General features: G+C 40.9%; 2 long non-coding RNA genes across 3 annotated transcripts in view; both read left to right on the top strand.

Annotated features, from left to right (window-relative positions):
* The first annotated feature begins 1,297 nt into the window (after window positions 1-1,297).
* LOC129629270 (uncharacterized) lies at window positions 1,298-8,804 on the top strand. The gene is made up of 3 exons (XR_008703121.1): window positions 1,298-1,776; window positions 3,109-3,325; window positions 8,583-8,804. It is a non-coding gene; the product is annotated as an uncharacterized LOC129629270 (long non-coding RNA).
* Window positions 8,805-12,047: 3,243 nt separating this feature from the next.
* LOC129629269 (uncharacterized) overlaps window positions 12,048-27,099 on the top strand; it is a 60,202-nt gene continuing 45,150 nt past the window's right edge. Inside the window, exon 1 of one of the 2 annotated variants that reach the window (XR_008703120.1) lies at window positions 12,048-12,150. This is a non-coding gene — a long non-coding RNA (uncharacterized LOC129629269). Of the gene's footprint in view, window positions 12,151-24,210; window positions 24,957-27,099 lie in introns of those variants that run through there. The other variant, XR_008703119.1, reaches the window with a different exon arrangement.

The raw sequence follows: 27,099 nt of genomic DNA, 5'->3' as shown, positions 1-27,099 counted from the left end.
CAGCCTGTCAGACCCATATTTCAGACTGCCCGATGCTGCCAGGTAGAATTATGAACTGTTGCTGTTTTTCTGGTTTTCGGTTAGTTATCTCTTGCCACTCTAAATCACTTAAATGATCTGCAGATTTCTTTTTTTTTTTTTCTTGATGATGTATTTCTCCCTTCCTTTTATTATTTTGAAATAAAACTCCTTAGACTTAGCAGGAAATGCTTAAAATTAAAACCCCACAAAACAGAATAAATGAGAAGCATAGATTTCTTTCAGCGACCCTTCTGTCATTCCCTGCGCATTAAGCAACTGTGCATTAAGCTTAATAACTTTGGGCTAATGTTCAAAAGGGACAATGGATGCCTTGAAAGTGACACTGTGAATATTGAAGTCCAAAGGGTAAAGAGAATGTGATATCCCTCTCACGGCTGATGAGGAAGCAGCCTCATAAAAGGGAAATGAGGGTGTTAGTCTAGATGATCGCCAGGGTCCCTCACAGTTGTAAAACTCTAAATGGTCAGTGGGGACAGCCCAAATACAATGGGTTAAAGAGTAAAAGTAATCATTAAGAACCATACTTGGCCCTAATAATTTATCTACCTCTTATTGATCGAAATGAATATATTGCCATTAATACCCCAGAAATAATTTTCAGAGGGTCCCTTGAAACTCTATTATACATTTAACTACTATGGAAAGACTATGGGTTATTTTCTGGCCAGTTACCCATAAAAGTGAGAGCTAATATCAGTTGAGACTCTTGGTTGTAAACCTTAGAAACTAATGCTCTCTACTTAGTAAAAGAGAATGTATTGCAAGGAGAGGTAAGTTCACAGGATCAATGAAGGGCTGGAAGACCTGAATTAGGAAATGGATCTGAATGAAGGGGCTCTTGGAGCTGGAGACAGGCTTATCCCCAGGCTACATTTGTGCTCTGATGAGCATAACCTCTCAGAGCAGGCATCTGAAGGGCACCTTGGTCACATGACTGTCTCCTAGCTGGACCAGGACGGGGGCCTGAAAGGGAATGTTATGACCTTCTAGGCTTCTACAGTTGGGGCGTAGGTGAGAACTGCCCTCCCATTAAACCGACATCCAAAAGGATGTTAGGAAAGAATGTGACTGAATACCAGACAGCCAATAAAGAGTTAGTGTCTGCTATATTAACTATACATTATAATAGTGTGTACAACCTGAGTATGTCAAGCTATATACACACACATATAGGTGTGTATATATAGTGTATTTAAAATAATATGAGATCTAAGGTCAGACATATTTGGTCAAAAGGCTGGCCCTGCCACTTTCTAGCTTTGTGACCTGGGAGATGCTCTTTTAGTTTTCAGATTCTGAGAATCTCAGGATTCTCTATCCTACAGTTGTTTTTGGACTAAGGGCCTAATCCGTGCAAACCCTGGCACACAGTAGGATTTATTATTATATTTTTCTTAAAGGAAGATATGTTCCTCATCTTGAATCTTAAATGGTCAATAGCCTACCAAGACTTCTCTAAAAGCCTTTGACAAAGAGTCTTTGAAATGAGAAAATGACATAAAACAGCAATTAGTAACCTGCAGCTTGAGCCCTATTCTGCAAACAGGAAACTTGTAGCAGGATCTGTGAGGAAGGACCCTTTTCTCAGCACTTGTCTTAAATGAAGGTGCATCCTTTGCCTCAATAATTGGATGTCTCTCCCTTAGACTGAGAAATGAGATCACCGCCTCCCCCGCACCTCCACCATACTTTACTTTTCCATTTAGGATGCTGATATGTCCCTGAATTTTGCAAGTACGTTTGCTCAGAATTAATACCATCATCATAAAGGACCAGTTTCTTAATTTCTTTTCATGCTAAGTTAGCAAGAGAGATCAAAATCCTTTCTTCTTACGACTGAACTTCTCAAGCATCTAAAAATGCCTTTAGGACTTCAGAGAGAAGCCACCACAATGCATGACACTCACATTCTTTTTATAGACTTACATGTCTGTGAGATTTTGTGTGTGTGTGTGTGTTTGTGTGCAAACCAATACAGCTAGCTACTGCCTAGTATGGCAAATGAAACAAAGAGGACTGCTTTCATGAGCCACATTTTCTTAACTAAAAATGTTCAGATCACTATGCTGTAGTAGTTGTTTTTTTCCCCCCATCAGAAAGTTTGACCTAAATTTTTTTAAAATTTTAGGGTCTTTTAAAAATTATTCAGCATTAATTTCAGTTAAGCAAGGATGAAATTGACATTTCAAAACTAGATTTTAGGATATAGATGAAAGCTTCTGATGTATACTGGTGAGCTGAGTCGATTTCATTAAATTCTCAAAGATTGGTCATCTTCCAAACCTAACTAGGTAAAACAGCCAAATATTAATAGAAAATCTCTGACTTTAAGTTACTGGTGTCAGAAATGTTAAATAGGGAAAGAATAACTTCATAGATACTTTCCCTACAAAAATAACCCAGAGGTTTGATTGTGAGCATGTTGTTTACAATGGAGAAGAATCGAAAGCAAGCGAAAAGTCCAGCTTTAGGGGTTAAATAGATAAAATGGGGACTATTTTTAATAATAGAAAGTCTTATCATGGAAAATAAAATTATAAAAATTATTTAATGTGACACAGAAAGATGCTTGTTGCTGCTGCTGCTGCTAAGTCACTTCAGTCGTGTCCGACTCTGTGCGACCCCATAGACGGCAGCCCTCCAGGCTCCCCCGTCCCTGGGATTCTCCAGGCAAGAACACTGGAGTGGGTTGCCATTTCCTCCTCCAATGCATGAAAGTGTAAAGTGAAAGTGAAGTCGCTCAGTTGTGTTTGACTCTTCGCGACCCCATGGACTGCAGCCCACCAGGCTCCTCCGTCCATGGGATTTTCCAGGCAAGAGTACTGGAGTGGGGTGCCATTGCCTTTTCCAAGATGCTGGGTAACTACTGAAAAAGTTCAAAGCAGTACATTTAGTAGGATCTCAATTCTCTAAATACACACAGATACAGACAGGATGACACAGCAAGTGCAGTTATTTTTTTCTAGATGATGAATTTATAATTGGTTTTTATTTTTTTGTTTTGTACATATGTATTTTCTAAACGTACAGTAAAAAAAAAAATTAACAGTAAGTTATTTTACATAGTAATGGGTTTTCCTGATGGCTCAGCACGTAAAGACTGCCTACACTGCAGGAGATACAGAAGACTCGGGTTTGCTCTTTGGGTCAATAAGATACCCTGGAGGAGGAAATGGCACTCCAGTATTCTTGTCTGAAAAATCCCATGGACAGAGGAGCCTGTCGGGCTACAGTCCAAAGGGTCGCAAAGAGTCAGACATGACTGCGCAACTAAGCACTCAAGGTAAGATGGCTATTACTCTGTTTTCAGACTTAGTTTCAATGATCGAATCTATATCAAATATTGGAATTTCAAAGTCATGGAGCAAATGGGTGAATATGATGCTTACAGATCTTGAAGGTGCTCTCTCCCACCAGTAAAAATTCTTTAACATCATCTCTAATAGGTTAAAATCTGGCTAGATAGTGCTGACACACTTGTAGATATTTTCCTTTCTGAGTTTAGTTTCAGTCATATCCTTAATTAAAGCGCCTAATTAATGCTCAAGGATTTGAGCATCCCCACTGCTATTAGTAGTCAGCAACCCAAAACAAGGGTGCAGTTCAGTTCAGTTCAGTCGCTCAGTCGTGTCCGACTCTTTGCAACCCCATGAATCGCAGCACACCAGGCCTCCCTGTCCATCACCAACTCTCAGCGTTCACTCAGACTCAGGTCCATCGAGTCAGTGATGCCATCCAGCCATCTCATCCTCTGTCGTCCCCTTATAGATTCCCAATACATTCCCAGTATATATCAAAGTAACTGAATTTTCCCCAATCTCCAAAGTCCTAGTTAGTATTTATTCTAGTTTCAGGGGAAAATACATAATTCCTGCCCTGGTGATTTGTTTTTGGCAAAAGAAACCTTGAATCTTCACCCCCAAACGGAGACTGTCCTTCCGCATGCTGATGTGCTGGTGAAATGAATGGCGCTGGAGTCAGACTGCCTGAGTCCGAACTTTAGTTCCTCCACCTACTAACAAGTTATGGGCTTTGGCTAAGTTATTTAACTTCTCTACATTTCAATTTCTTCATCTATAAGAGGGGGAAATATTGGTGCTTTCTCTACGGGGTTGTTGTGGAGATTGAATTAATACACATAGAATTTAAAACAATGGCACACAGTGATTGCTTTATAAAATCAAAGACATACTGTCCATTCTCTGCCTGCCCTCCCTACCCCCTCATAAAGCCATCCTCACACTTCTCTGGGCCCCAGGAGCTGACCTCCATGCGTGTGTGTTAGGTCACTTCAGTTGTGTTCGACTCCTGCGACTGTATGCTCTATAGCCCACTGGGAGTGAGTTGCCATGCCCTCCTCCAAGGGATCTTCCTCACCCAGGGATCAAACCCGCGTCTCTCATGTCTCCTGTAATGGCGGGCGGGTTCTCTACCACCAGCGCCACCTGGGGAGCCCGCTGACCTCTGTAGACAGCCTCCAACTCCCTGAGCTCTGGCTTTCAGCTGGGCGTAAGGAGACAGAGGATTCAGGATTTATTCCTCCCTGACTCCACCCCTGGCTCCTGGCGTTGCCTGCGTTCTTCTGCGGCTTCGGCTCCCGATAGCAGCCCCTCCTCCAGGACACCAATTTTTATTAGATTTCTCTACAGGGTTTCCTCCTCGGACTTAACGGGTAGTAATAACTTCCAACAACTGCTAATTCCTGGATGCTTCGCCATGTTTTGTTGCTTCCCTTAAGCCTGCTCACACCTCTGTAAATAGTCTCTTGCTTGAACACAACTTAGTTTATCCATTTTGAACAAGCCAAGTACTTCCTGCTGACCCCTGACCAGAAACAAATGACCATTATTAATAAATGGATCCTCCTGCTCATAATCGTACCGCAGTCAGAAGAGACTGTCAAGCACAAAGGTAATCATTTTATAGGGCATACAAGATACCAGACAACTTTCAGATTCTTCTGAGTTATGAATGTCTCAGGTTTGCTAAAACATCCGAGAATCACACAGGTGAAATCTAAAGGATGGAATTTTTAGTTGCCGTTTTATTTATGCGCTAGGATATCTGCTGCTTAGCAATCATACCAGGCTTTGGATTCTTTTAAAATTCTTATCTGCTGATACATTTTCTTTATCCAAAGAGTACAAGATGAAGACCTGGTTTATGATTTCTGTTAAATTTATACCATGCTCTATCATTGGATCAATTAACTATTCATTCATTCATTTATCCATCACATATAAATTGAGAGCCTGCTCTGGGCCAGAAGAACATTGTGCTAGAGGAAAGCATTATAAGCAGAAAGAGAACAGAGGCAGTCTCAGTCTCATGGAATTTCTAATTTGGGGAAGGAAATTTTAATTCTGTAGTTATACCTGTGCCAAAAAAAAAAAAAGTAAAATTGAATCCATGACAAATTCTATGACAGAAGGTGCACGATGCCACAATTCTCTATCAATTCTTTGATAGAGAATTTGACCTTGTCAGGTGATCAGGGAAAGTTTTCCTAAGATGGTGATATAAGCTGAGGCCTGATGAATAACAAAGAGTTGATAAGAGAATTTCAGAAAGAGGAAAGAGCATGTGCCAACACGCCCTGGGGTGTGTGAGTGGGTGGGGGTCGCAGTGACACCTGGCCAGGAGAGAAAGCAGTGTGACCAGAGCGCAGAGAAGTAGGGAAAACGGGGCATGTATGATGAGGCTGGGAGGAAGCTGAAGGTTGGACAAGATGGGGCCTTCGAGGCCATGTTCAGTAGTCTGATTTATCCCTAAGGCATCAGGAGACCATTAGAGGATTTTTAAGCCGGGAATAATGTGATTGGCCTTGAGTTTTTCAAAGATCATTTTGTGCTTCTAAACTCCAGGATTCTAGACCAAAAAAAAAAAAAAAAAAAGGTGTTGAAATAAGAATAGAGAATATTCACTTCTTTCTTTGAAGGTGATTAGATTGGAACTGAATTAATTTATCCTAATCAAAAGGATTCTTCTCAAGGCCTCATCAGTGACAGGTAATTTCAAGATGTGATCGTTATTCGTGTCTGTTTCTAATCAATCCTTCGTACTACATTTCAGCAAGTCAACAGTGCTACATATTTTTGTAACTTTCCAGTAATTTTCATGTCACAGCTGTCCCTGGGCTCCCTGCTGGACCCAAGTACACATAACTAATTAATCAATCAATCAAGAGGGAGAGAAAGTCATGCCTAATGCTGCAACGAGAGCTTGCTAAACCCTATGACTAGTTCGAGATGGAATAAAAGAGGAGGTCTCCTTAATGGGAGGCAGAGTTTGCAGATTTAAAGATAATTCCTAAGACTAATGGTCTTTGTAATTTGGAGTGTGTGCGTTTCTGTTGCTTGGCTGTTTACTCCACATTATCTAGGGAAGCAAATCCATGGCTGGAACTCCCACTGCTTCCACCTGTGGTCAGTGCAGAAGGAGGTGGGAGGCAGGGAGAGAGAACAGCAGGTAGAGGGACGAATTCCTAGGTCCGGAGTCAGGAGAGCTGGCTCCCAGCTCTAATCCACTGTGTGCAACCTTGGGCAAGCCATTTAACCTCATACGACCTCCTTCATCTGTGAAAATTAGGTCTGTTGAAAGTAAAAGAGAGATGCATTAAGGAAAGCCCATTAGTAATTTAGACACAGATTTAGGATGTGTCAGGCTTGCATTTGCCTGGACCTTGAAGTCCAGAAAGTTGACTCCATTTACCTGCAGCAGCTGACCATATATTTATTAAAACTGACTGCTTTATCATTTTAGTAATCTGGCAGAATGACAAAGAAGGTTTATCCTGATGCTCTATTAGTCAGTTTAGGCCTGATTCTTCTTCTTCTGCTGCTGCTGCTGCTAAGTCGCTTCAGTTGTGTCCGACTCTGTGCGACCCCATAGACGGCAGCCCACCAGGCTCCCCCGTCCCTGGAATTCTCCAGGCAAGAACACTGGAGTGGGTTGCCATTGCCATCTCCAGATTCTTCTGCTACCAAAGACAAATCCTAAACATCATCAATGGTATCCAATGCAGGTGTGTCATGTGTATGTAAAATCTTGTGCACGTGAGACAGTTATCCCCTATCTTTAAGTTATGTATCCTGGAACACATGACCTCCAAGTTTGCCACAGTAAAGGAAGGGTACATGAGGGTAGTTAAAATTAAGTGAAGTGGGACATATTATTTCTACTTACTTGTCCATTTGGGTAAAACTAGCCATATGGCTCTATCTTCTCAAGAGAAGCTAAGAAACATAGAATAAGTGGAATATAAGTGAGCACTGTCACTGGCCAACTTGTGGTCAATTTATTGGGAAATACCTGAGTACTTGTTGGGAAGGGTTCTGAGATCTGGTTCAAACTTATCAGGGCAAAATGGCATGCATACACATAAGAAGGCTTGGTATATTGTGTGGCAACACATCGCTCCTCTAGCCAGAATACCCTTTTCTCTTTTCCTTGTCTCTGAGAAATGAAATTAATCAGGAAAAAGTTTTTTGATTGCTACTGAGTTATGCAAAAGGAAATTAGAAAGTCTTCAGAGTATTGCAACCAGGCTATGAAAAAAACTAGTAAATGAGTTGTATGAGATTTTTAATTTGGCCTCAATAGACACTCACAAGTAGACCATGGGATTTCTGGGGAATCTAATAGCTGTTCAGATTGTACGTGCTTATAAAAATATAAAGTTTCTGGCTACTATTCATATGGAGCCGAGAGTGTCCATAACTCAAGCAAATAATGGAGAGGAGAGGAAACAGCTTCTTCCCTGACCAGCCTCCCCGACCTGTTCACTAACTCCTTGGCTGCTGCCCACCTCCCCACCCCACTTGCCTGGCTTTTTGGACTTGATTCATTGTAGGACCAATTTCAGCACCAATTACATTTCCTGTGAAGACCTAGATCCTCCAAGACAGTGTGCCCCACTGTTTCTTCCATCTGACGTTACCCTGGAGAGAGAAGACACAGTTAAAAGAATTAATTTATTTATTTTAATTGGAGGCTAATTACAATATTGTGGTGGGTTTTGCCATACATCGACATGAATCAGCCACGGGGGTACATGTGTCCCCCATCCTGAACCCCGCTCCCACCTCCCTCCCCACCATCCCTCTGGGTAATCCTAGAACACTGGCTTTGAGTGCCCTGCTTCATGCATCGAACTTGCACAGGTCATCTATTTTACATATGGTAATATACATATTTCAATGCTATTCTCTCAAATCGTCCCACTCTTGCCTTCTCCCACATATTCCAAATGTCTGTTCTTTACATCTGTGGAGAAGACACAGTCTAACTCTGACACTGGGGTATGTCCATGGGTATCAGTTTTCTCCATTGTAAAATGTTGCCTCAGTGCATCGTCCCCCCAGATTTTCAGTATGCATTTCCCAGGTGACAGGTATTTTAATTTACAGAACAGGGCACATGGCATGTGATTTACAAAAACAAAGATAAACGAAAAAAGAGGAGAAGGGGGAGATGAGAGGGAAAGTTCTGGGTTAATAATAACTCTCACCCTTTGTACTTGTGTAAAATATGTGACCAAGCCCTGTACTAAGCACTTTGCAAATCTGAGCATACCTGTCCTATGAAGCTATGACAGTTGCATAGAGACTGAGGAAGCCTAACTGAGGTTGCGACACCAGGATTTGAACCCAGGAGAGTCTGACGCCAGAGCCCATACTGTTTCTTAACCACTCAGCAATATCCCGCCAAAGTGCTGAAAGAGGATGACAGAAGAAAACGCAGCAAAAGCAAGTGAAGATTAAAACGGACGAGGGTCGGTGGCACCCAGAGGTGGGAAAAGGTGGAAAAGAAAAGGAAGGACATTCCCTATGCCCAAGGGGGTGGAGTAAATTGAAAAACCCTCGCAGCTAGGAGGTGTTTGAATGACATATTTCTCCTCCAATCTAAAGGGCAATGGGATGATGGATTTGAGAATCTCTGAAAATGTGCACCATGAGATGGGAGATAATCAGATGGGGTTAGAGCTTTGGAGAACAGAGCAGAAGCCCTTGCTGGAGTGAGCAGCAGGGTGTCTGTGTGCGGGCGGGGAGCCGGGGGCCGGGTGGGGGGAGACAGGCGCAGCAGCCAGTAGCCACTGAAAAGATTACGTGACAAGCAAAGCACTGACCAGAGACAGAGAGGAGAAAAGAAGGCCCAGCTGAGGAGCTTTCTAATCTCTTCCCTTAGGATGTCCATGAGCACATTTTTGACCTAAAAATTGCAGTCCTTGTCTCCACACATTCCTCCCACAAACAGTTCCTGGGGGTTGAAGAACCAGACCCTGGCACTCAGCATCATTTGACCGAAGCCCTATTCTGAATGCTGAGATTTCTACATCCTTTCAGAAGAATTAACCATGCTTTTAATTGCTTCAGACAATGATAGAAAGATGCAGGCAGCTTATCAGAAAGGAAAGCTCCTTCTTGAAATCACAAGGAATTTTCTTTTTTCTCCCTGCAAGTTCCTTGTCTCAAGAGGAAGGAAAAGGCTGAATGAAGCCAGTTGAAAACGAACAGGAAGAGCCGTTCTTCTATAACATGGGGCTTTGTGACAGTGTTTCCAGCCAATGAAAAATGTTATATGTACGCCAGGTTTCTGCGATGCTAAGCCCAAGTGGCTGCAAATTAATTGAAAAATATCCTGGATAACCTGAGTTACAGCGGGCGCATAGGTCTCTTCGGAACAAAGGCAGGGAGAGAGCTTTTGTTTGGTTGCTGGTGCAGGTGACCTTGTGGAAAGCACACTATAAATTGCTGTAATTGTGGGATGATAAGCCCGGTTGATAGATTTCTGTCACTCTCTCTCCATAAAAAATGGGCTCACCTTCCTGAAGTCTGCAGAGGCATATACATCAAAAAGCACATCGTTGCTCCTGCATCAAGACAGGTTTCTCTGCACATTTACAAACATCCAGGAAAGGTGTCCACATTTCACCCATCCACCAGAACTCACCTTTCTTTCAGGATCATTTTCATATCTTTTTTTTTTTTTAATTTTGTTCTGTTTCCCTTTTCATTCTAGACATGTACCTGGCTTTGGACAATGATGCCTGGGTATGATTAGGATTGTGAAAGTGGGACAATAACCCCAACATGGTGTTTATTTCACCGTCTTGTTTTTCAGATAAGAAGGGCACTGAACAGGAAGAGACCAGGGGGATACTAATGCTAGATCACATGATACGAATGAACCTGGAAGACCAAAAAAGACCTGCTGCTCCAACATCAAGCAGTGAGTCAGGGCAGAGGCAACCCTAGACCCTGCTGTCAGTAGAAAGACTATGTCAATAGAAACCATAGCATATATTCTGCATTCTCTACAGAACATTTGGCTTTTTTTTTTTCCTACTCAGTAAATAGCATGCTGCAAGGATAGCAATCCTTCTGCTATTTCCTGCAGCTAGTGAGAAGGAAACCCAATAACATGGACACACTTCTGCCTGAAAACCAAGGATTCTGATTTGGGGAAGGCACTGACATAGAATTCCCAGGAGATGAGTATGCAGCGTAGTGTGGAAGTGAAGCATGGTAATCAGCCAAACCAGCCTTGGAGTGACTCTCAGCTTAGCTGTGTCACCTGAAGTCTGTTATTTGACTTGAAGCCTCAGTTTCCCTGGGTGCCAAACACTTAATTGACAAGGTTAAAATGAGGATTAGAAACAATCTAGAAAAGCCCAGTGAGCAGTAAGCTCCAGCAATGATGGTTTCCATTCACAAAGGAGTATACAGATGTGTTCCTAGCAGGACTTATTTACCTGAGGAAAATGGCATAGAAGAGTAGGAAAAGCATTGGCTCAAAAAAACAAAAAAAAACGAAATAGAGAGAAAGAGAGAGGGGCACTACTCTGGAGTCAAATGGCTCCAAAAAGGCTCCACACTAGCCATGTGGCCTCCACAAAGTGGCTTACGCATCTGTAGGAGGGAGATAATATCTTCTTCATAGAAACATTGTAAAAAATCAATGTTGTTTATAAAAATAAAGAAATACATTAGTATAACTCTTGGCACAATAGAAGCACACAATATACATTTTCTCCTTTCCCACCTGAAGCACAATAATGATAAAGAAGCCTATAAAAAGTATAGTATTCCTGTCTCCCAATATTTATACTCTAAATTACATCTATAATGCTTTCTATAGTCTTAAGCTGCTGTTTACTTTGTGCATTTTATTAGGGTTTTCCAGAGAAACAAAATAAATCTGCTGTATATATAGAGAGAAAGAAATTTATTTTAAGTAATTGGCTAATGCAACTGTGGAGGCCAGTAAGTCCAAAACCTATGAAGTGGGCCAATAGGCTGAGGACCTAGGAACGAAGAGCCATTGTAGCTGTTGAAGTACAAAGACCATCAAGCTGGAGCCCCAGGAAGGGCCGATGTTCCGGTTCAGGTCTGAAGGCAGTCTGCTGCAGAATTCTCTTTTGTGCATGTAAGGTCAGTCTTTTGTTCTATTTGGATCTTCAACTGATTAACTGAGGCCCACTTGCATTGGAAAGTGCCATCTATTGTATTCAAATTTTATTTGTTCAAAATTATTTATTTATTCAAATTATAATAAATAAATAATAAAATTAAAATAAATTTTAAATAAAATGATAAAATAATAAATACAAAATAAATTTATTTATTCAAATTTATTTATCCATTGATTTAAATGTAAATTTCATCCCTCCATACACACAAAAACTTTCACAGACACATCCAGAATAACGTTTGAACAAATATCTAGTTTTGATCCCATGACACAGCCAAGTTAACACATAGAATGAACTACGACATGTGTCTTAAGTCATTTCCATGGGACTGATGTTTGAAAACAAACAAAAGCAACTGGCTTGTAACCATTTTTGAGAGATTAGAAATGGAAAATTTTGGTGAAGAAATTCTCTTCTTCAATTAACTCTGGATCCTTGGGGGTGGAGCTGGGGATAGGATGCGTGATAGTGACAGGAATTCAAGCTTTCAGCATTTGTTCCTCCTCATGAGAGTTTCTGCCCCTTTTGGATCAAAGATGAATGTCTCTATCACTAAAGCAGCGTGTCCATCACTGGCTCCTCTAAGAGAGTTCACATTTGTTACTGCCCTTCCAACATGATTCTCAAAACAAATAGTAAGTGGAATTTAATGTTATCTGATTCTAGCTTGAAGATAAAGGGGAATTCTAATCTTCCTGTGGCATGGCATATTCTTCTAAATATGAAAAGTGGTGCATGTGACACTTTCTGGTATAGTTCCCGTGCTGTCTACTGCTTTTCACAGGTACCGGTTGCTTTGGGACTGGCTATAAAATAGCTAGGTAAGTTGTTTCTAAAGGTTGTATATAGAAACACCTTTCTAAATGCTCTGCTTAATTTTTTTCCCACATTGTAATTCATTGTTGGCCTTTTCTACAGTGAATTGTTGGAATTAACCAATAAATCAGCAAGAAAAGACATGCCAATTTCCTTCCCAGTTGATAAATTACAGGGTGGGCATGGCATAGTATGTTTTATCGTGTGAGTGTGTGTGTGTGTGTGAGTGTGTGTGTGTGTGAGTGTGCACACTTGTGCATGTGTGCTATTGTCCCCATCTAAATTTACTTTTTTTTTAATTTATTTTTATTTTTAAACTTTACAAAATTGTATTAGTTTTGCCAAATATCAAAAAATTTACTTTTTTAAGAGATACTGAAATCCTGGAGCTTCTAAATTTCTTGCCAATTTTAATGGGCCACATAAACATAATATTTATAAAAATACACTTTATCATATGACAATTGGAAAATAATATTACCCCAGATTTGCTCATATGCATTTACTATAGAAGGCTTTGCTTTTCATTCTATACTCAGTTTGTGTTCATTCATCAGGATTTTTCCACCTCCCAGTTTTCTGTTCTCTTAGTAATTTGTTAACTATATAAAGAGCATTTATAGTTTAGTTTATAAACTATAAACTAATGGGAAATTAATAGTTTCCCACTAATCTATATATCAGTAACTCCTATAAATAGTCTTTATTTGACAAAATATTCTGTTCAGTTCAGTTCAGTCCAGTGACTCAGTGGTGTCCAACTGCAGCCCACCAGGCTTCCCTGTCCATCACCAACTCCCACAACTTTGTCTACTGCTTTTCACAGGTACCAATTGCTTTGGGACTGGCTATAAAATAGATAGGTAAGTTACGATACCTTACGATATAAGGTATACCTATATACCACACGATAAAACATACTCCCACAAACTCATGTCCATCGAGTCGGTGATACCATCCAACCATCTCATCCTCTGTCTTTTCCTCCTACCTTCAATTTTTCCCAACATCAGGGTCTTTTCAAATGAGTCAGCTCTTCACATCAGGTGACCAAAGTATTGGAGTTTCAGCTTTAGCATCAGTCCTTCCAATGAATATTTAGGACTGATTTCCTTTAGGATGGACTGGTTGGATCTCCTTGCAGTCCATAGCTTGACTAGCTTTCCTATTGATATTTTTCCTGGTAATCTTGATTCCAGCTTGTGCTTCATCCAGCCCAGTATTTCACATGATGTACTCTGCATGTAAATAAACAGGGTGACAATATACAGCCTTGTCATACTCCTTTCTCAATTTGGAACCAGTCTGTTGTTCCATGTCCTTTCTAACTGTTGCTTCTTCACCTTCATTAATGTGGTAAAATAGAAGTCCCTTTAAGGTGGGGAATACTTAATTATCTACTCATGAAATATAAGAAACAGGCTCTTTGCCCAATATGCTGACTATTAAGGCACTCTGACAAATATAAAATGATTATGCCACTCAGTTAGTAAATATACAGGTGGCTTAGCAGCCTCTGGGGAAGTCTCCATAGCATCCATGTGTACAACATTTTTCCTTCAATGCAACTCAGCAGTGTAGGCAGAAGGGCAGTTCAAGATCCTCCAGGGCAATCTACCTAAATGTTACTGAACCAAATTTGATTCCACTTGCCTGTGGGCAGTAAAGTCAGGCTACTGACCCACGTTGTGATGAAGGAAAGTGCAGCATTTATTGCAGGGCACCATAATAAATGTTTGACCAAGGAATCCACATCGCTAGTGCTTAAAAGACCAAAACTCCCTGAAGGCTTTCAAGGAAAGGTTTTTAAATATAAGGTAAGGGAAGCGGATTGTGAGGTATGTGTTCAGCTCATGAATATTCTTATCATTGATTGGTGGTGAGGTAATCAGGAGTCAACATCATCAACCTTCTGTTTCCAACTGGTCTGGGGTCTATGTGCTTGTGGGCAGCACGCAATTAATTTTTTCCACGTAGCAAGGGTTTCAGCATCTGCAAAACAGCTCATAGGACAGGGCTCAGAATATTATCTGTAGCCCTTGAGGAGGAACTAAAGGTCCTTGAAGTTGTTTTCTTTGACTGTTTTCTTTTTTTTAATGAATTTTCTCACTTCTCTGATTGCATTTATTCATTGACTAAAGTTTTTGTACAGACAAAAGGTAGGCAGAGGACTTGGGGTGAGGGGTGCTATTCTGGGAAAGCCCCATAGGGTCCTGCTTGGTTACGTGAAGAGACTACATCTACATGGTCTGGCCTATCGCTATAAGGCAGAACTCCTTGCTTAACTTCTGTGTACATATGTCCAGTTCTTTATTGATCCAATAAGGACACAGATATTTCAAAAAGGTTTTGTGAGAATTGATTGCAAAGTGATTTACGCAATGGTTAGGCCAGAAAAGGCCTTCAATAGATGTGTCTTCTTTGTTTTGAAAAGAATGAAGTGATAAAGGCCTTTGAGAGAGCCTTGCAAAACACTTAAAACTAAAAGAGGAAAAAAAGGAAATCTAGTCAACAGAAATGAAGAGCACCAGGAAAGGGCAGTTAGTGGTCAGGACAAATAAGGTCATGGAAGCTGAAGGAAGTTAAGGTTCATGAAAGTTTTATGATGCAGTCTCTGAGAGCAAATAGAGTCCAGGACAAGATAATCTAAAATGTTCTTTTCTAAAAGTGTTTTTAAAATATTCTGCCCTGTGCTCTGTGGGAACAGAGCTCATTTGGGAACAACATGTTAATACCAGAGACATGTCTTTTAAATAATTCAGTCTCCTGACAAGGAGTAAATTATATGAGATGAGGAAGACCTGGCTTAAGAGAAAATCACATTGGAAAAAAAAAAATCTAGAAGTTTAACTGAATGAAAACTCCACATGAAGCACTAGTGTAGTGTATCTGCCAAAATAAACAAATGAAAGAAATCCCAGAAAAATACAGCATAAATCAACAGAGAAAAGGTACCATTAACAAGGTTGGTTAAAGTGATGAACTAATAGGTTAAATCTGGATTGTCCTGGCCCACTAGGGGTTAAACTCTTTAGGAAAGACTTGACCAAGTAGTATGTTCAGATAAAAGCCACCAAAATAATGCGAGTGTCATAAAAGTATATTAATTGAGGATTTCAAGAAACAGAAGCTGTTTCTTTAACCTGGGTATCGACAAAAGTCATAGCAGATTAGATGGCTGAAGGACTTTAATGAAGTGACTGCATACAGAGGTGCGGGCAGGGTTAAAGGGTTTATGGAAGAGGGACGGTTGGACAGGAGCTGTAGCCTCAGAAGGCTATAAACACAACCCAAAATGTAGGTCAGGAGGGTACAGGAAAGAAATCACTAACTTCTCTGTTCTTTCAATCTCCAAGTTCCCTTTAGTGCTTCCCATTGACCAACTCAAATGGGAATCAACTGGTAAGGAAACCCTGTATCGAATTCTGTAGAGTTCAGTGTCCCAGGACCCCTACTGGGACATGTAAGGCATATGAATAAGTCTTGCACAGGTTGGAAAAAGGAGAACCAGTGGAGAAAATTCAGCACACCCTGGAAAATAACAAACCCCAAATATGCATATGGCTACCCTATGGAACAACAATTATACAATGCCAGTGATCATATTGGTGCACTGTTCTGAAGAACATCCCAATAATCCAAGTTGCGTGACAATGAAAGGCTTGCTACCTAAATCAGTGAGCTTCCTGTTCCTATGAAATTTGGCAAGTACTATAGTTGGATGATTATCCTTTGGGAGGCAGATTGTAGATGGAATTTTTGCTTATGGTTCTTTGGTTCCCCAGGATCATACTAGTGTTTCATTAAATATTGCAATCTGTTACCTTTTTTTTGTTTTTTCACTCGACTATTTTGGAGGGTCTTTTTGATGGCTGAATAAGTAGAAATTGATAGCTCATGTTGAACCTTTCATATTCATAAATAATATGATACCAGCAAATTCTCTGTTACCCAAAGGTGAATTATTCTCCTTCTGGATTATCTGTGATATATGGCTGCCTTCCTCAATTACTTAGTGTATGCAAGAGGCCATTTTTTAAAAAATAGTCATCACCCCTTCAAGGGAGTTCCAGCAATTGTGCCTATTGTTTCATGTTTTGCAGATGCTCTTGACTTCTCTTTTCTTTCTCCAGAAAATGCTTTCATCCTGTGCAGCAGTAGAAGAAAGTAATCAAAGTGTCCATGAGATTTTGTAGCAGAGATACAGAGTCAGGAAGGAGAGTCATTGGCTCCTATCCAGGACTGCCACTGATTAGCTTTCTTAACTTGTTCAAGTCACTTTAGGTCTCTAAATGGGATGGAATTTGATGATTCAGGGACTTCACTAGTGGTCCAGTGGTTAAGAATACACTTTGCAATGCAGAGAATGCAGGTTTGATCCCTGGTCAGGTAACTAAGATCCCACATGCCTCAGAGCAACTAAGCCTGAGCTCCGCAACTAGAGAGTCAGCATGTCACAACTTACACCTGAGGCAGCCAAATAAATTAATTTTTAAAATATTTAAAAAAGAATTTGATGATCTAGGAAGAAAAAAAAGAAATTCCATTTTTACTGGCTCATTTATTCCAGTCTCAGGCTGTGGGGAATTGTCTTTTCCAATCCTCTAATCTCATCACATTTAACTCCTTTCTCAATTCAGGGTTTACCAAAACAACACAACATCCATCAGTCTATTGCCCTTGTATTATTCATGCTAACTAATCAATCCCCCAATTCACAGAGTGGATGATAGAAATTTCCTTTTTATCTCCATAAACTTAATCCATTATTGAAAGTTATTCTTGAGAGTTTATTTTTAATTTGCAACTATTTGCCCTCTGAGATGGAGAAGGAAATGGCAACCCACTCCAGTATTCTTGCCTAGAGAATCCCGTGGACAGAGGAGCCTGATGGGCTGCCGTACATGGGGTCACACAGGGTCAGACACGACTGAAGCGACTTAGTAGCAGCAGCAGCAGCAGCCCTCTGAGCAAAGAAATGTGTCAAGGCAACATATTGTTCAGAGTATGATACCAAAAGTGTAGCAACTCTTTTCTCCCTACTCTCAACCTCAAGAAAAGCCTGAATAACCTGTAAAATAAAACCAGGTTGAATCCCTGGTCATGAAACTAAGATTCCCATATGCTGCATGGCAACTAAGCCTGAGTGCCACAGCTAGAGAAGCCCATGGGCCACAACAAAGACCCACTGCAAAAATAAATGAATACAATTTTAAAATAATAATAAAAAGTCTATTTAAAAAAAAAAAAAAAACGAAAAACACAGTGCATGCACGCTCAGTTGCTCAGTCGTGTCTGACTCTTTTCAAACTCTATGGACTGCAGCCTGCCATGCTCCCCCGACCATGGGATTCTCCAGTCAAAAATATTGGAGTGGGTTGCCCTTTCCTTCTCCAGGGGATCTTCCCAACCTAGGGATGGAACCTGTGTCTCCTGCATTGGCGGGCAGATTCTTTACCACTGAGCCACCCAGGAAGCCCCAGAAAGAAGAAATTTGAGCTGAGGAGCACATTTCCTTTGCATACTTTCTCCCAATCCTGGGGGCACCTAGCCCAATATTCCTGGGATGCTAATTTATTCCCCTTTTCTATCTAGCTCCCTTGAACTGTACTATGTACATACACAGTTCTTGATGGCTATCAGTGAGTTAATCTAATAATTCACACCTGTGAGGCTTAATTAATGTTTATAAAATTCCTCAGGAGCTCAAGATAAAAGGAGCTAAATACTCAAATTGGAAAGTGTAACTATTATTATTGTGGATTTCTTTTTCCATTGAACCCAGTCTTTGGTTATAAGGTATGGATGGCTGTGAGACTCTGAAATTCATTAATTTCAGCTGATTCTTAGGAGGACTTTTCAAGACTTTGTAAATGATCCTGGGAACACCTCATTTCCATTTCTGAACAGTACATTATCTTTACTCATTAAAAAATTATCACAGTGATGGATTCTGCTTAATTTAAATTGACTTCTTTGTGGGGTAAAAAGGCAATTAAAGTTAAGAATATTTAAAAAGATTCCTAGGTGGGGACATTATTTCAGTGGGAAAATAAAAATGGCACCTGACACACTCCATAGGATTCTTGTTTTTTCCGCTTAGAGAAAACACTTTCCCTCCGAGGGTTCTTTCTAAAGCCTTTTAGATCAAAATTGGTGAACTTGAACTGTTTGAAAAAGCTGTTTTACCAGTCATTTGAAAATAACCAAAATAAATACTTACCTCTCAAACAAGAAAATCAATCGATTATGCCTGAAATTGATAAATTAAATAAAAATAAGGGATATTATGTAGAGAGATAAATATGTCTCAGAAGTAAGACATAGAATGACCCGAGTAGTCCCAGTTTGTTTGGAACTGTCCTTGTTTTGGAGAAGGCAGTGACACCCCACTCCAGCACTCTTGCCTGGAAAATCCCATGGACAGAGGAGCCTGGTAGGCTGCAGTCCATGGGGTCGCAAAGAGTCGGACACGACTGAGCGACTTCACTTTCACTTTTCCCTTTCATGCATTGGAGAAGGAAATGGCAACCCACTCCAGTGTTCTTGCCTGGAGAATCCCAGGGATGGCGGAGCCTGTTGGGCTGCCGTCTATGGGGTTGCACAGAGTCGGACACGACTGAATCGACTTAGCAGCAGCAGCAGTCCTTGTTTTACCACCAAAAGTCGTAAGTCCTTCCAAATCCCACTGGTCTGGGAAAACAGGGACAACTAGTCACCTTAGAAACAGATGCCAGGTTTCAACATGGTTCTTGAAAGGAGTGAACCAAGAGGCGAGAAAAGGACTAAAGCCTTTACTTACATATATTGTAGTACATATAATTGGTAATCTTTGAGTTTTAAATCACCTACATGTATAGCTTTGATTTAAAATTTAAGACGAATACTTGTTAGTAGAGAAGATAAAAGGTGACTGTGTATGGCAGTGGAGTAGGAAGGGCAGGTGCTGGACGAGGCAAAGGAGGAAAAGACAGTGAGCTGAACATTACTTTTGCAGAGCTCACATGGAGAGAAGCGAGACCGCCACACTGAGAGTCTATTTTTTTTCTGCCTTCCACTCTGTTTTCCCTCCTTTCCATTCTTCCTTCTTTCCCTCCTGCTTTGTTCTTAAGCTTCATGTTGCTTCTTTTCTTTTTACATTTATTGATTTACTATTGGCTTTCATGCATTGGAGAAGGAAATGGCAACCCACTCCAGTATTCTTGCCTGGAGAATCCCAGGGACAGAGGAGCCTGTTGGGCTGCCGTCTACGGGGTCTCACAGAGTCGCACACGACTGCTGTGACTTAGCAGCAGCAGCCCCGGGTCTTCACTGCTGCACACAGTCTGTCTAGTTGGGGCAAATGGGAGCTACTGTCTAGCTATGGCACACAGGCTTCTCATTGGGGTGCTTTCTTTTGGTGGAGCATCAGCTCTAGAGTGTGGGTTTGGTCTCTGTGGCACATGGGCCTAGTTACCCCATGGCATGTGGAATCTTCCTGGACCAGGGATTGAACCTGTGTCCTCCTGAAGTGGCAGGTGGATTCTTAACCACTGGACCACCAGGGAAATACTTTATGTTACTTCTTTTCTAGCCATTGATTGTTTTCAACTTCATTTAGTGCAGTTTTGAGTTCTTCCTGTCTACTCAGTTTTTTGCCACTTCAGCCAGATTTCTAACTGAACATTTTCAAATGTTTTTTTCAGAAGGTAGAAATCTTAGCATTGTTTATTTGATTTAGGGTAGGTTTGCCAGGTAAAATCCAAGATGCTCAGATCAGTTAGACTTTTTGATAAAGAATGATTATTTAGTATAATTATCTGTTCCTTAAATTGTCCTATATATTATGTGGCATATATTTATACTAAAAAAATATTTATTTACCTGAAGCTCAAATATAATTGTGTAGTGGTGGTTTAGTTGTTAAGTGGTATTTGACTTTGTGACCCCATGAACTGTAGCTTGCCAGGGTCTTCTGTCCGTGGGATTTCCCAGGCAAGAATAATGGAGTGGGCTGCCATTTCCTTCTCCAGGGGTTCTTCCTGACCCAGGGATCAAACCCCAGTCTCCTGCATTGCAGACGGATTCTTACTGACTGAGCCAGCAGGGAAGTCCCCATAATTGGATAACCTGTGTTTTAATTTGCTAAATCTGGCCACCCTAACTCAGACTTTTTTCTTCCAGAATTATAGGTGGTGTGGAGAAAGGGCCAAAGACTGGATTTAAGAAAAGTTGGGCTTCTTATTCACAACTCTGGGTTTCAGTTTTCACATTTGCAAAATGAGGAGGTCGATACAGATTGTCTGCTCACATCCAGCTGTAGGATTCATAAATTAAATTCATCTTGTTTGACCATGTCCTTGACATAACCTGAGGCATGTCATGAGCCACAGTTGGGAGCTGTTGATCTGATCTTATCCGGCCTCTGTCGAGAGAGCAGTAGTCAAGAGACTGGGCCTGTTTCCATCTCATCTGACGGGGGCCAGATCCTCTGAGGTAACGGAGAGATTCCTGAGAGGTTAAGAGTGCAGGTCACATTTTATGGCTGTTTCGGAATTTGGCAGCAAGAGTGTCTGAACTAGACTTAGAAGGTCAAGAGTATTTCCCATAGCGTCCGTGTGAGGAGGAAAGACAAGTATTCCATGGCAGCTTCAGCCAGGAGGTATGTCTGATGCATTGTATTTACTTCCAGAAACACGCACTCAATTCCATGGACACAGGGGATTCACTTCATGTGACTAGATTTGGAAATTATGAATTTTAATAGATTGAGCAATTTCTGTATGTGAGATAAACATTTTGATGTATAGCTGGGCTTCAGTCTAATGCAGTGGAAAAGTTCACAAGCTTTGAAGTCAGTCAGGCTGCAGAGCAAATTCTAGTCTCACCCCATCCTGCGGTGTGACCTTCAGCAAATCACTGCCATGTTGTCACGTGTAAAACTCACGTTTAATGAGTGCTTACCATGTTATTGTATACATGCTTTCTTTGCTGATTGCAGTAAACCCACATAATGTCTCTAAAAAATAGGTGATATCATCAATGATTATTACAACATAATTTTATCGTATCATTTTATACTTTCAATTAAAAGTGAGGAAATAAAAGTTGAGAGGGTTATAAAATCTGGCCAAGATCACATGGAGTATCATGGTGAAGCTAGGACTTCATATCAAGTCTATTCATCCAAAATTCACTGTCTCACACCTATAAATTTTCTCTGTCCAACTAGGCTCTTCTGTCTCTAAACATACATCTTTCTTAGGGTGATAGGAAAAACTAAAGGCTGTCATATAAATAAAGCACATGTTGGTACTCATTAAATTGTTATTTTCATACTCTCTTCATTTGACAAGGAAGAGTAAGTAGAATTAATACAAAACAGAGAAATATCCCATCATATTCAACATATGTGCTTTTTTACCCCAAATCAAATGATCTGACCACTTCAGTTCAGTTCAGTTCAGTCACTCAGTCATGTCCAATCCTTTGCGACCCCATGAACCACAACACGCCAGGCCTCCCTGTCCATCACCAACTCCTGGAGTTTACCCAAACTCATGTCCATTGAGTCAGTGATGCCATCTAACCATCTCATCCTCTGTCATCCCCTTCTCCTCCTGCCTTCAATCTTTTCCAACATCAGGGTCTTTTCAAATGAGTCAGCTCTTCGCATCAGATGGCCAAAATATGGGAATTTCAGCTTCAACATCAGTCCTTCCAATGAATATCCAGGACTGATTTCCTTTAGGATGGACTGGTTGGATCTCCTTGCAGTCCAAGGGACTCTCAAGAGTCTTCTCCAACACCACAGATCTGACCACTTAAAACTACTAAAACATAGGGAACAGAAATCCCTGCCCAACACCTTGAAAGTGAAAGGGTTAGTTGCTCAGTCATGTCCAGCTCTTTGCGACCCCATGAACTGTAGCCGGCAGGCTTCTCTGTCCACGGAATTCTCCAGGCAAGAATACTGGAGTGGGTAGCCATTCCCGTCTTCAGGAGAGTTTCCTCACCCAGGGATAGAACCTGGGTCCCCTGCATTGCAGGCAGATTCTTTACCATCTGAGCCACCAGGGAAGCCCAACATGTTAAAATATTATTTTAGGCAAGGGATTGACAAACTGCAGCTTCTGAGCCAAACATGTCCAGTTGCCTTGGACATGCAGCCACACCCATTTGTCTATCTGTTGTCATTTTCATGCTACAACCACACAGCTGAGTGATTATGACAGCAATCATATGCTTCACAAAGCCTAAAATATTTACTACCTGCTCTTACAGACAGAGTTGCCAATCCCTGTTGTACAGCATACCAATTCAATGACTGTATAACTGGAAAGCTGGGAAAGAAATTGGCCTTCAGTATCAGTTGGGAGGGGTAGTTTATAGACTTAGTTCCTAGATCTGAGAATCTGTATTTGAGGTTAGCTTTGCCGTGAACTGAGCAACTAGATTTCTATGGGACTGAAGGTGGCTCAGAGGTTAAAGCATCTGCCTACAATGTGGGAGACCAGGGTTTGATCCCTGGGTCGGGAAGATCCCCTGGAGAAGGAAGTGGCAATCCACTCCAGTATTCTTGCCTGGAGAATCCCATGGAGGGAGGAGCCTGGTAGGCTACAGTCCATGGGGTGGCAAAGAGTTGGACACGACTGAGCTACTTCACTTTCACTTTCACTTGCCATGAACTAAGCAAGTAGATTTCTATGGGACTGAATGAACAGATATGTTGTGTGAGAGATAAAACTTGACTTAAAAGCTTTATTAGGGACTTCCCTGGTGGTCCAGAGGTTAAGATTCTGGGTTCCCAGTGCAGGGGGCCCAGGTTCAATCCCTGGTCAAGGAACTAGATCCCACATGCTGAATCGAAGATCCAGCATAGTTTTTTTAAAAAGCTTTATTAAATTCACAGGACTTTGGATCATCCAACAATAGAACTTCTTGCCCTAAAAAAGCCCCAGAATTATTTTTTTTTTTAAAGGGAGGCCTAATGATATAACTTCCCTGGTGGCTCAGATGGTACGGAATATGCCTGCAATGCAGGAGACTGGGGTTTGATCCTTGTGTTGGGAAGATCCCCTGCAGAAAGAAATGGCAACCCACTTCAGTATTCCTGTCTGGGAAATCCCATGGACGGAGGAGCCTGGTAGGCTACAGTCCATGGGGTTGCACAGAGTAGGACATGATTGAGCGACTAATTTTAACCTTTAAGGATTAGCTCTATCAAATTCTCGAGACTGCATTGAGCAGGGCCCCTTGTACAGCAATGACTAATGGTGTTAGTAGTAAATGATTCTTATTCATTTGCTTAAAAACAAAATACACATAAGTTATTTAAGATCCATAGGATGTCTCTCTTTGCCATTAAATACTTCACTAGTGATAGCCCTAAAGTTAATGAAACGGAGTTGGTGCTGCTCTGTTATTGTTCTTGCTATTGAATAACCATAAAAGCAGTCATTTTAAAATTTTTAAAATTTGTTGTTGAAGTATAATTTATTTACAGTATTGGGTCAGTTTCAGGTGAATTCAGCTATTTTACTAATTAAAATGGACCATCATCCCTTGAGTAGAAGTAAATAGATATACCTTTATAAGAGGTATAAGCCTTTTATAGAACCTGCGTGCTAAGTCGCTTCCGTTGTGTCCTACTCTTTGCGACCCTATGGACTGTAGCCCACCAGGCTCCTCTGTCCATGAGATTCTCCAGGCAAGAATACTGGAGTGCGTTGTCACACCCTCCTCCAGGGGATCTTCCCAACCCAGGGATCTAATGCACGTCCCCTATGGCTCCTGCATTGCAGGTGGATTCTTTACTGCCACCAGGGAAGTCCTTTATAGAACATAGCATATTTTATTGTTGCTTTTATTTGTTTTGTTTACTTTTGCATGAGTTAAGAATCTTTTCTGTTACAAGTAACAACAACAACAAAAAAAACTGAAAATGGATTAAGGTGGAAAAAGGAATTAATTGGCTCAGGGAACTCAAAAGTCCACAGGTAGGTAGCCATACCTATGTGCAGGTATGGCTTGACCATGACTGGAGCAAAGATAGGAGTATTTGACTCATTGGCCTTGCTTCCTGTGGGTTGGTTCCATTTTAGGCTTTGTGAATTCCGGTCCTGCCCCTCAAGGGAGCTTTAAGGTGGCTGCAGATCCAAGCGTCACATCCTTAATCTGTCGATTAGAATGGTAGAGAAAGTGAAAGTGAAAGTGAAGTCGCTCAGTCATGTCCAACTCTTTGCGATCCCATGGACTGTAGTCTACCAGGCTTCTCTGTCAATGGGATTTTCCAGGCAGGAGTACTGGAGTGGGTTGCCATTTCCTTCTCCAGGGGATCTTCCTGATCCAGGGATCAAACCCAGGTCTCCTGCATTTGCAGGCAGATGCTTTACCCGCTGAAGCACCAGGGAAGCCCAACTGTCTTTTCCCCAGAAACATCAGTTAATTTATTCTCACACTGACTCCAATCCCCAAATCAATCCAAGGGAGGAGATAGGCAATCTGTCTATCTCTGTATATTTTTAATGCAGGCCTGGATCAGCCCCAACACAAACCATATTGACTGATGGTGAAGTATCTGAAGGAACCAGAGTAACATTGCTGGAAGCAGGAGGGTGTACAGTGCACCTTGCATGATGAAGAGGTAAGAAATACATGCTCTCCTCAACTCTAAAGCAGATTTTGGGTTCCCTAAATTGGTTTAAGTCTTGAATTGCCTAGAGGAAGTAGAGCTTCATAGTCAAAAGTAAGCATTTTGGAATCAGACTCCTAGAGTCCAAATCCCAGCTCACTGACTAACAATGTGAGCTTGGGTAAGGCATTCAACCTCTCTGCACTTACTTCCTGCTTCCTGTCACCCCATTGCTGGAAGGTGGTGATGATAAACAGCTTCTCCAACTTTAGGAAGCACCTATAGGCAGAGAGGAACCAGTACTTATCTGTCCCCAGAGAGAGCAGGCTCCTTCCTGGAGTCTTGGGGTCATGGCAGGTGGGCAGGAGCAGCTGGTTTCAGGCACAGTGCATTGCTAATAGGGCTTCTCCAGCTTGGTCCATCTGGGAAATGTGAGCCAGTCTTGGAAAAAATGGCAGTGAGTCTGCCTAACAAAAGGGATAAGGGTAGTACACAGTTATAACACTTGGGGCCTAAAACAATTCATTTCTGTTATAAATTGCACTTCTGGGAGTTAAACTGAGAGATAAGTAGCTTCCTTCCACCTAGGAAAACTATTACCAGGTTCTATAAAAGCAGAAAGGATCAGGATCAACTGGAGATTCCCAGTTCAGGGGCCTCAGCTGGTTGAGGGTGGGAGGTGAGGGGAACAGGGTCGTGAACAATCTACAGGGCAATTGAGATCCACATGCTCCCTTATCAGCTCAGAGTCTAGGTGTCTCACAGGGGAGGGACATCAGACACACCACCAAAATACTCTTGGAACTCTAAGGTTTGTCACAGACCAAAGACCTCAGGATGAAAGAAAGATACTCGAGGTTTTTTTCATTTTTTGTTTTATTTTTATTGTTTTTCAGCTGTGCCACGCAGCATGTGGGATCTTAGTTCCCCCACCAGAGATGGAACTCACATGCCCTACTTTGGAAGCACAGAGTCTTAACCCCTGGTCCACCAGGGAAATTCCAAGGTTTTTATCCTTATAAAATATGTGAAAGAAATATGCAGAAGTTAAAAGACACAACCATGTACCCATAATCCAGATTTAGCACATTCTGACATTTTGACATATTTGCTTTACATCTTTGAAAAAAAAGGAAAAAATATTTCAAATCCATAAAAGCCTTCTTGTAGCTGCCGCTCTTTCCCTTCCATCTCTCCCTATAGAAAGAGGTCCTGTGGCTTCTACTTATACTACAAATGCAGATGTTCATAAAAAAACATGTGATATTTTCTAGATTTTCAAACTTCACATCAATTGCATCACGCAATATACATCTTCTGATCACTCTGTATTTTTATGTATGTTTCTGTGATGTATCAATGTTAATAGATAAAAATCTAGTGCATCTAAGTTATGAGTAACAATTCACTGAACGAATGCATGCATGAGTAAAGAGACTATAAGTTATTTATTCCCTGTCACATCAGAGATTATGCACATCCTTGTTTTCTTTCTCACTTTAAAGAGAATATTTCTAAAGTCTCATCATTAAATATGGTGTTTGCAAGAGGTTGACATGTTCCCCTTATCATGTTAAAGAGATTCCTGATGTTTCAAGTTCACTAAGTGTTTTCATTTTAGCAAATGATTTTTTTTGCACTAATGAGATGATCATATGTTTTCTGTCATTTAATCTGTTGATATAATGAATTTCTTTACCAGGCATCAAGGGCAGACACAACTAGTTGTCTACTCAATATTCATTCTTCTTTTTCTCCCAAACAGAATCCTGGTTTTGTTCAAGGCAGCAGTGGTAGAAGTTAATTCTCACTACAGTCTTCAGCTGTTTCTCTTCATGCACTTAGGTTTTTTGTTTGTTTTAATATTTATTGGAGTGTAGTTGACTTAAAATGCTGTGTTTTAGTTTCACAGCAAAGTGAATCAGTTATATATATTTTTATATATATATATATATATATTGTATATAGTAGTGTGCATATGTTAATCCCAATCTCTTAATTCATCACTTCCCCCTATGTTTCCCTGTTGGTAACTTAAATTTGATTTTGAGATCTGTGAGGCTGTTTCTGTTTTGTAAATAAGTTCATTTGTATCATTTTTAAAAATTTGATTGCACATGTAAGTGATATCATATGATAACTGTCTTTCTCTGTC

Source organism: Bubalus kerabau, chromosome 15 (genome assembly GCF_029407905.1).
Source record: "Bubalus kerabau isolate K-KA32 ecotype Philippines breed swamp buffalo chromosome 15, PCC_UOA_SB_1v2, whole genome shotgun sequence".
NCBI lineage: Eukaryota > Metazoa > Chordata > Mammalia > Artiodactyla > Bovidae > Bubalus > Bubalus kerabau.
The sequence above is the reverse complement of the archived record's forward strand: the minus strand, read 5'-3'. Positions and strand labels throughout refer to the sequence as shown.